The sequence below is a fragment of the Haliotis rubra genome, unplaced genomic scaffold (assembly GCF_003918875.1).
Source record: "Haliotis rubra isolate DU_JTF1 unplaced genomic scaffold, ASM391887v1 Scf1808, whole genome shotgun sequence".
NCBI lineage: Eukaryota > Metazoa > Mollusca > Gastropoda > Lepetellida > Haliotidae > Haliotis > Haliotis rubra.
Genome location: NW_025765790.1, coordinates 80,095 through 87,880, shown reverse-complemented (window position 1 = coordinate 87,880; position 7,786 = coordinate 80,095).

Sequence of the window (7,786 nt, the reverse complement as noted above, 5' to 3'; positions counted from 1 at the left end):
TGTAGACTGTTTGTTTCTTCTATACCACGCATGTAGGCTCTTGTTTCTCCTATAGCACGAACGTACCGATGCTACCTTGTTCTAAACCACGCAGAGCTGCGTCTTTCTTCTTTCACATGTATGTGAGCTGCATGTTTCCTCTATACCATGGAGGTAGGGGCCGTGTTTTGCTTCTATCCCGAGTATGTAGAGCTGCCTGTTTCTTCTATCCCATGAATGTATGGCTGCGTATTTCTTCTATCCACACATGTAAGGCTGTGTGTTAACTTTACCCAATTTATGTACTATTGTTTGTTTCTTGTAGCCATGGATGTCGACATCTTCTTTCTTCTATACCACGAATGTAGACTGTTTGTTTCTTCTATACCACGAATGTAGACTGTTTGTTTCTTCTATACCACGAATGTAGACTGTTTGTTTCTTCTATACCACGAATGTAGACTGTTTGTTTCTTCTATACCACGAGTGTAGACTGTTTGTTTCTTCTATACCACGAATGTAGACTGTTTGTTTCTTCTATACCACGAGTGTAGACTGTTTGTTTCTTCTATACCACGAATGTAGACTGTTTGTTTCTTCTATCCCATGAATGTAGACATCTTCTTTCTTGTATACCACGCATGTAGACTGTTTGTTTTTTCTATGCCACGAATGTAGACTGTTTGTTTCCTCTATACCACGAATGTAGACTGTTTGTTTCTTCTATACCACGAATGTAGACTGTTTGTTTCTTCTATACCACGAATGTAGACTGTTTGTTTCTTCTATACCACAAATGTAGACATCTTCTTTCCTCTATACCACGAATGTGACTGTTTGTTTCTTCTATACCACGCATGTAGACTGTTTGTTTCTTCTATACCACGAATGTAGACTGTTTGTTTCTTCTATACCACGAATGTAGACTGTTTGTTTCTTCTATACCACGAATGTAGACTGTTTCTTTCTTCTATACCACGCATGTAGACTGTTTGTTTCTTCTATACCATGAATGTAGACTGTTTGTTTCTTCTATACCACAAATGTAGACTGTTTGTTTCTTCTATACCACAAATGTAGACATCTTCTTTCCTCTATACCACGAATGTAGACTGTTTGTTTCTTCTATACCACGCATGTAGACTGTTTGTTTCTTCTATACCACGAATGTAGACTGTTTGTTTCTTCTATACCACGAATGTAGACATCTTCTTTCTTCTATACCACGCATGTAGACTGTTTGTTTCTTCTATACCACGAATGTAGACTGTTTGTTTCTGCTATACCACAAATGTAGACTGTTTGTTTCTTCTATACCACAAATGTAGACATCTTCTTTCTTCTATACCACGCATGTAGACTGTTTGTTTCTCCTATAGCACAAACGTACCGATGCTACCTTGTTCTAAACCACGCAGAGCTGCGTCCTTCCTCTTTCACGTGTATGTGAGCTGCATGTTTCCTCTATCCCATGGAGGTAGGGCCCTGTTTTTGCTTCTATCCCGAGAATGTAGAGCTGCCTGTTTCTTCTATCCCATGAATGTATGGCTGTGTATTTCTTCCATCCCACACATGTAAGGCTGTGTGTTAACTTTACCCAATTTATGTACTGTTGGCTGTTTCTTGTAGCCATGGATGTTGGGTGGTGTTTCGTCTACCACATGTATGTAGCTGGGTCTTTTTTCACACCTCAGTATTCTCGACTGATTGTTTTTTTATGAGACGTGCATGTACGCCAATTTGTTACTACTACTACTTTTTTGGTTCCCTGTAAGTTTGAATTATGTCAGCGAATGGATGGTTTTCGTCAAGCCACTCTTAATGTATGTAAACGGCGTGTTGTTGCCTGTGTTGAGACTGACTGGCTGGTAATGGCTACTGCCGCACGTTTGTGTGGCCCCTTTTTCCTCTGTCCCATGTCAAGCTTACTGATTTTCTGGAGTGTAGTTTTCTATTCCTCTTTTAAGTTTCTTCTATCCTGGATATGAACATCTACATGTTCTCTCTATCCTGTGCACCCCCTATCTTTGCATGTTGATGTCATAAACATTTAAAACACATTTGAATACAGGTACTGTATCATCTGTAAAATCGTCCATTTTCACAAGTTCTTTGTGAAATCCGGGACATGTATAATGCTTTATGGCCAATAGTGTTTGAGTATATATCCCAAAATACAACATTCGCATGAACACGTGCTTTGTGTTTTTCACTACTTTACAAAAACGGATATGTGTACTTGTTATGATCATCTGTTTGGCTGCTTGTCGTAAGAGGCGACTAACGGGATCGGGTGATCAGGCTCGCTGACTTGGTTGACACATGTCATCGGTTCCCAATTGCGCAGATCGATGCTCATGTTTTTGATTACTGGATTGTCTGGTCCAGATTCGATTATTTACAGACCGCCGCCATATAGCTTGAATATTGCTGAGTGCGGCGTAAGACTTAGCTCACTCACTCATCTGATTTTGCGATAAAATGCCATGCATAATACATGACGAACACTATCCTAATACGATAACTCGTATCACTTTCCTCCTTCCCACTTCACTCGTAGGATCCAATTTCACCACTGACATACAGGGTCTATTGTAGTTTTGAAACTTGATGGAAATACAAGTACCTCAAATAAGGAAAGTACTGCAGTTGAATATTCACTTTATATACATGTATAGACGCCGTAACACTTCCCATATTGATACGAGGTCTTTATGCACACAATACCTAATAACACTGATACTCAGTTTGCAACAGGGACTGTAGCCGGCTGAGAACACTCCGGTTTATGAGATTCAGTTGTGATAGCTCTAATATGTCGGAGATAAATATTAGGGCGAGAACTCAAAGATGCTGGCTGACAGAGAAGGGAGGGATATCGGTGAGATGAGAAGACAGGGTGGCAATTCAGATGATGAGTTTCCGAAAATGTAGAGGACAGGCACATAAATTACCAATTTACAGGAGTGTTAAGTTTCCAACGTTTCACAGAATCACTTATCAGAGGTGTACACAAAGTCAATGACTACCAGTCTTCCTACTTCTATTTTTGCGGAAGCCATGTTGGCTGAGTGGTTTGGATAATTGACCTTGTGTGCTGGCGATTAAGCGCCTGAATCTGAGAGTGTGGGTTCGAATCCCGAGCGAGACTCGACCAAATTACCGAGAAAGTGAATGAGTGACTTAAAATTTAAAGTCACATCGGCAGTATTTCAGCCATATCGTATCTAAGAAAGTTGTAAATTTATAAATGAATAAACAGAAATTCATATAATATACTTACCTGTCTGCAAAGGCAGTAAAATAACTAGAATATCACAGTTATAAATGTAAAGCTAGTATGAAAATCTAAACATCTTAACTATGAAAGACAATACAATATAAAAACAGGCTATAGATTGCCAACAGCTGAAGGTAGATCACCATACTAGGGACCATGGGGACTTACAGTACATTTGCTTCCTGCATAGACCCTAGCTGGATTTACACCACCCCTTCAGCTATTAGCGATTTTAGACAATCTAGCTATAAATTAAAATGCCATATATACTGCGATTAAAAAAGTAGTAAGTTTAAATTTACCTTGAATGTTTTAGGGTTTACGTACCTCTCAGGAGGACAATACTTTTACAGAACTTTAACACCCTTTGAGGATACAGCTAACCGAGAAAGTGTTATCCCAAATATACACAAAGAACTTAATGAAGCACCTTCTGTAATTTTGCAGTGATAGGTTTTCAACACGTACATAAAACTTGTCGTGGTGACCACGATGGAGTTTTTCTGACCCGTATAATCATTAGACTCATAAAAAAGACAAAATGATTGGAATCCATGTTGATTTTATGATGATAATTGCTTATTTAAATAAAACCCGACTGATTTTCATACAAAACCATGTCTGTGCAAGTATGGCCCTGGAATGTTTAATGTTGAATTTATTGGTGAATGTGAACATTCATCATTTTGCGTGTCAATAACGCGTGTAACCTCCATGTGACTGTAGGACAGACAGCACTCTCCTCTTCATACCCCCTGTCAGCTTCCTGATCCACTGAAGGGGTAGTCTACGCCATTCCTCGTGTAAAACAGCTTCCATTTGGGCCAGGTTCTGTATTGGAGGATCCTGTTGCAGCACACGACCAATCATGTCCCAGATAGGCTCCAAAAGGTAAAGGTCAGAGCTCATTCAGTCGTGAAATATGTCATAGGGTGCTTAACTAAGTTCTTTGTGTATATTAGATGTGTTACATTTCAAAGAGTGAGTCAGTGAGGTAGATAAAATTTATCGTCACATCGGCAATATTTCAGCCAAATCGTAGAACAATCAATTGTTATACATAGGTATTAACGGTAAATTATAATAAACTGTCAACGAAGGGCAGTAAAATAACTAGATTATCACAGATAGGAATTTAAAACTAGTAATTAAATCTAAAACAGTTTAACAATAGATGCCAATACAATACGTTTCAAAAAAGCTTTCTTCAAATACTATCAGGAAGAACACTTGATGTTAAACGAGCTTAACATAATATCGTAAATGTATTGTAATGAGATATATACAGTAACTACATATATCGGAATACAACAGAAATATACTGTATGAGTTTCAACAGGTTTTAGCTAAGTACTGAGTACGCCAACATTACATCGCACTGAGAAACATCTAAAATACAGCGAAACTGCCCAGGAAAAACTCGCATGAGGATGAGGACATGTTAAAGCTAATGACGGACATTATATTTGAATTTCACAATTTGGTTATGAAATTTAAAATTTCCATTGTATTGTGAGCTTATCTACCTCTGTCGTCGGCATAGATAACAACGCAGTTAACTTTATCCTCTGTGTCAATACAAGGAGGAAAGTCCCTGAAAAGCCTGGACAAGGAAAATGAAACACAATTTTTAACAAATATACAGAATGAACTGGCAATCAGCCCTACAAACTTGAGGGGTGGGTGAGTTTAGTTTTACGCAGCACTCAGCAATATTCCAGCTATATAGCGGCGGTCTGAAAATAATTGAACCTGGACCAGAGCATCGATCTGCACAATTGGGAACCGATGACATGTGTCAACCAAGTCAGCCAGTCTGACCACCCGATCCCGTTAGTCGCCTCTTACGACAAGCATGGGTTACAGAATATCTATATTCTAACCCGGATCTACAAACTTGAGAGAGAAGAAAGAAGAAGCAAAAGAACATACCTGGGACAAAAAGATAAAATCAAAGCTTCGTATATGGAGTAAATTAAACAAGCAGACGGATGGAGGCGACTTGGAGGTTGTTTGGAGCTTGTATGAGATAAGACATAAATTATCTCCGAATATCAAACGGTCGGCCATTAGGTCTATTGTGTTCGCTAGAATCTGAATGTAAAGAGAAATAAATTTGTTAGGATCCGGGTTAGAATCGGTGTTCAGCAACCCATGTTGGTAGTAAAAGGAGACTAATGGGACCGGGTGGTCAGGCTCGCTGACATGTGTCATCATATCCCAACCGGGCAGGACGATCCTCATGATTTCAATCACTGGAGCAGTTGTGCCCCAATTTGTTCCGAAGTATAAAGACGATGCAAGACAAATGTTATGGATAACAACTTCTTTATTTGTTTGTCTGGGCTAGTTCATGTTCCTTCCTCGGGTGGATAATCATTGTTCTTCCTTGGTGTTTGTATATATGTAATTACATCTCAGGCTTCCTGTACATCAATATATGTATACTGTACTGTACACTATAGTCATCATCCACCTCAGGAAGGGGCACGAACTAGCCCATAAACATCGTGACAAACAAATAAAGAAGTTATCTATAACATTTGTCTTGTATTACTACACCAAATTCTAAATGCCTTTGAAGACTTGCTATGTTCTTTTGTCGACGTCTTACTATTACGCCAGAAAACCCTGAAATCTAGATTCCTGAAATAGAATCTATAACTCCTATTGTTTCTCCATTAGCAAAAGAATCCACTGTAAGATTGTGACTACAACCTCATCACTCTCAATGAGGAATGTGTCATCCACAGGGAGAATTGTCCAACATGAAGATAATATTGACGGTATTAGGAAACAAATGCATTGTACATTCAGCTTTGAATTATAAGGGCGGAGTATGTTGTTTGTCTGCGACCTTGTTGATGCAATCTGTGTTGGCTTGACATCATAGTATGCACATATATTGCCATATGTGTAGTCATATATAATTTCTGCTTTGGACGTGGGTGTCATCCACAACCATACACTACACCCCGTCTGTATAACCTGGTATAGCCCCGACTACACATTAACATTTCAATTTCCTCTGAAAAATAGAAACTTTCCTCATGACAGCTATCGCATTCAGTTAGATCATTGTTATGGCACGGTGTCTGTTATGCCTTGTCACAAAGTCAAATTCAATACTCTTTGTGCTGAATATTGAACACATTGAATGATATCATATATACATTTAATAATAACATCAACTGCGAGTTTTTGCCGAAGTCATACGTTACATACACACACACTTACTATGTGGATAAAATGATCCTCACGAAATAATTTAATGAGAATTCTAAACGCAAAATGAACGGAAATCACGTAGTATATTCAGAGATGAAGTAAACATGGCAAACAAGTTCTCATTTTGTAGTGCTGATAACTAAGAGCGATCATTTTCACTCATCAACATATCAATCAGTTGATTCTTCCATGTTATCAAGACGAACAGTGTACTGAAACTTGATATAAGCTCAGTGACGGGTACACGTTCGTGATGCTCGTCTTTGGCCATAGCATTGGCATATTTAAAATCCATGTATGGTTCCAGGAAGGAACAAAATGATCATACAAAAAAGCTATCTATATAGAGGATATTATATGAGTGCCCTGTCATACTATGCTTACGACAAGAGTGCCTATATGTTGGTATTTCCTACGAAAACGGTCGGCTTTGACTTTGTGGCAAGGCATAACAGACACCGTGCCATAACAATGATCTAACTGAATGCGATAGCTGACATGAGCAAAGTTTCTATTTTTCAGAGGCAATTGAAATGATATTTAGGCACGAGTGTCGTAAACATAGTATGATATGGCTGACTGACTGACTGAATTTGGTTTTACGCCGCTTTTAGCAATATTCCAGCAACATCACCCCGGGGGACACCAGAAATGGGCTTCACAAATTGTACCCATGTGGGGATTCGAACCCGGGTCTTCGGCGTGACGAGCCAACGCTTTAACCACTGGGCTACCCCACCGCCCCAGTATGATATGGACATGAATATAATATTCTATTTATTACCGAAGTCGTCATATTAAGGAAAATATATCTAAATCTACTTCCAAAGATAGACCCGCTACCCGCCGTCGTCGCATGTAGGACCCAACGTCATAGAAGAAATGTGACGTGATAGCATTATTTATGACGTCACATCACCATGACAAAGTGGTATTTTGACCTTGGGCAACGTATGATAAATATGAACCCCGATATTTTAGGCAATGCAAATTGATATACTACGGTTAAAAATCACAGGTGTTGCGATATTATGTCCTTGTGTATACAATGTAAACCGCGCCCTTCTAACAGCAGTGTGGTTCTAAAATATTCTCGCTGATTAAATGACGCCCTCTTATTGGATAAGCGCGTCTGCAGTGTAGGTGTGCCCATAACCTGTTAGATTGAAGCAGTGCGACAAATCACAACGCGAAATATTCTAATTTACCTCCTGGATTGTCGAGGTTTAAATAGCTACCCGCACACGCTGCTCCCTATAGTCGGTGTACATGCACTCTGTATGAGACTTCCTGGTGACA